This window comes from Urtica dioica, chromosome 7 (assembly GCF_054948205.1).
Source record: "Urtica dioica subsp. dioica isolate 48M chromosome 7, U.dioica_male_clone48M_v1_H2, whole genome shotgun sequence".
Taxonomy (NCBI): Eukaryota; Viridiplantae; Streptophyta; class Magnoliopsida; order Rosales; family Urticaceae; genus Urtica; species Urtica dioica.
The window spans coordinates 29,202,923-29,205,973 of record NC_142762.1 but is presented as its reverse complement, the minus strand read 5'-3'; the positions used below and the strand labels follow the sequence as shown (position 1 = coordinate 29,205,973).

The following is a 3,051-nucleotide window of genomic DNA, read 5'->3' as shown; positions in this document are numbered from 1 at the left end:
GACTCACCCATGCGCTATCGTAGATCGGGTAAATGACCCCGACATCTAGCCATTTCAGGATCTCTTTCCTGACAACCTCCTTCATTGCCGGATTGAGGCGTCTTTGGTGCTCCACCGAGGGACGATGCCCTTCCTCCAAGAGTATGCGATGAATGCAATAGGAGGGGCTGATCCCTTTGATGTCCGAGAGTGTCCACCCGATTGCTCCCTTGTGCTTGCGTAGTGCCACGAGCAGCCTTTCTTCTTCTCCCTTGGTGAGGTGATTCGAGATGATCACCGGAAGGGTCGAGTCTGCACCTAAGTATGCGTAGCGGAGATGTGCCGGCTATTCTTTTAACTCGAGCTTTGGGGGCTGTTGAATGGACGGAGGCACTCGAGGTTGGCTCTCCCCCAAACTCTCGATCGAGTTACGTCGGTATGGCGTGGCTGTGTTCATGTACTCCACGTGCTCTAAAGCTTCACATTCATCAAACTCGTTAGTGAAATCGATAGAGTTTAGCAAACTTACCTCGAGCGGGTCCTCGGATCGGTGAGAGAAGTCGACGATGATGGAATTACATACGTCGATCCGGAAGACATCGTCGCTTGCCCTCGGGTATTTTATGGCGTTGAACACGTTAAACACCATTTCTTCGTCTTGCACCCTCAGTTTCAGCTCTCCTTTCTGGACGTCGATGAGAGCTCCTCCTGTGGCGAGGAATGGCCGCCCTAGGATGATTGGGACGTCGTGGTCTTCCTCCATGTCGAGCACCACTAAGTCGGCGGGGAAGATGAACTTGTCGACTTTGACTAGGAGATCCTCGATCACTCCTCGCGGGTATACGATGGACCTGTCCGCCATCTGGAGCGTGATTCGGGTCGGTCTCATCTCTCCGATGCCGAGCTTCTTGAAGATAGAATACGACATCAGGTTGATGCTCGCTCCCAGGTCACATAGTGCTCGCTCAAAGAAGGTGTTCCCGATGGCACACGGGACGGTGAAACTCCCTGGGTCCTTCATCTTTATCGGCAACTTCCTCTGAATGATGGCGGAGCACTCTTCGGTGAGGGTGATCGTGATGCAGTCCTCTATTTTCCTCTTTTTCGAGAGGATGTCCTTCGGGAACTTGGCGTACGTCGGCATCTGCTCAAGAGCGTCAGCAAACGGGATATTTATCTGAAGCTGCTTGAATACCTCGAGGAACTTGCTGAATTGGTGGTCGAGTTTCCCTTCTTTCTGCCTCTGAGGAAACGGCAACTTTGGCGTGCTTGTTGGAGCTGGGGCACTCGCCGGAGGTGGCGTGGCTTGGGGCATCGATACGGGAGGCTCGTCTTTCTCCACCTTCTCTTTCTTCTTGTCGGAGTTGTCAATCACCTGTCCGCTTCTGAGTGTAATGGCATTGACCTGTGACCTGGGGTTGATGTCGGTGTTGCTCGGAAGCGTTCCCTGAGGTCGTGAGTTAACCGCGGTCGACAGTTTCCGAATTTGCGTCTCAAGATTTCGGATCTGCGCCGATTGGTTCGAGAGAGACGTCTTCGTTTTGTGCATGAACTCGGTGGTGGAGTTTATGAAGGCGGTCGTTGACGTGGCCAAGTTGGCGATGAGCTCCTCTAGATTAGTCTCGCCCTTGTACGCCCGAAATGGAGGAGGCTGGTATGGCGGTGGTCGGGGCTGATTCTGTGGCGGACGAGGCTGGGCTTGAGGCGCGGGTTGCATAGGCATGTTGTTTTGGGGACCTCTCCATCCCCCATTCTGGTAGTTGTTCCTTGGGCCTTGATTGTAGTTGTTTTGGGGCGGCCTGTTGTTGATGAAGTTGGCTTGTTGGCCGTTGTCCCCATACACGCACTCGTCACTATTGTGCTGCCCGTTGCACCAGAAACAGACTTCAGGGGTGTGCACGGCTTGAACGGAGGCTTTCTGTCCCTGTACTGACTTTGTGAGATCCGCCACCTGTGCTGCCAGCGCCTTCATCAGCTCCATCTCGGGAGTGACTGGCATATTCTTCAAGATGCACCGCTCGGACGGGCATTGATCGTTGTTGTAGGCCAGCTCCTCGAGAATGCTGTGAGCTTCCTTCTCTGTCTTCTGAAAGAACGACCCTCCAGCGGCCGTGTTGACTAGGGTGCGAGACGATGGTGAGAGACCGCCATAGAAAATCTACACCATCATCCACCCTTGGATGCCATGATTGGGACACCTCCTCTCTAACTCCTTGAAGCGCCCCCATGCTTCAAACAATGACTCCCCGTCGTATTGGGCGAACGAATGGATCTCGTTGCGTCTCTTGTGCATCTTCTCGAACGGGAAGAACTTTGAGATGAACTTGACGCGCAGGTCGGCCCATGATGTGATGGAACCCGGCGGGAGGGAGTTGAGCCACGTCTTGGCTCGGTCCCGTAGTGAAAACGGGAAGAGGCGGAGGCGGATGGCTTCGTCGGACACGTTGTGGAGCTTGAACGTGTTTGCGATCTCGACGAAGTTAGTCAGATGGTCTTGTGGGTCTTCGGCAGGTGATCCAGAGAATTGATTCGCTTGGACCATGTGTATTATGCCGGTCTTGATCTCGAAATTCTGGTTACCCGCAAGAGCCGGGAGAGCGATTGCCGATTGCGCTGCGTCGGCTGGTGGTAACCCATATTGGAATAGGGTCTTTGGCTCTTCGTTCGCTGCGTTGTTCGCTCCATCTCCCATTGCTCGTTCCTTTGACTGCTTTCTGTTTGTCTTGCAGAATTTTTCGATCTTAAGATTTAGTGGAACGAGGTTTGATGTTCCCTCACTCCGCATGCACCTTCAAAACAGAGAAAATGACACGCCAAGTTAGGAAACGCGTAACGAAATCAAATGGCAAAGCAGATTATTTTTCGACGCTATTGTAAAAAGTCCCCGGCAACGGCGCCAATGTTGTCAATGGTGCCCACAAGAAGAGTAGTAGTGTCTATTTATGTACATTTGATGTCATATAGTCTTACGAAGACTCTTGCTTGTAATTGCTTATTCATTAATAAAAAGTTGAAACGTTCATTCAATCTTCCTTGTCTGAAGCTTTATGATAAAACCATAGTCTTTTAGTC

The 3,051-nt window shown here is 52.0% G+C and overlaps 1 non-coding gene across 1 annotated transcript; it reads left to right on the top strand.

Annotated features, from left to right (window-relative positions):
- The first annotated feature begins 2,159 nt into the window (after nt 1-2,159).
- On the top strand, nt 2,160-2,263 carry LOC149390693 (small nucleolar RNA R71). The gene has a single exon (XR_016300417.1). It is a non-coding gene; the product is annotated as a small nucleolar RNA R71 (small nucleolar RNA).
- The last annotated feature ends 788 nt before the right edge of the window (nt 2,264-3,051 follow it).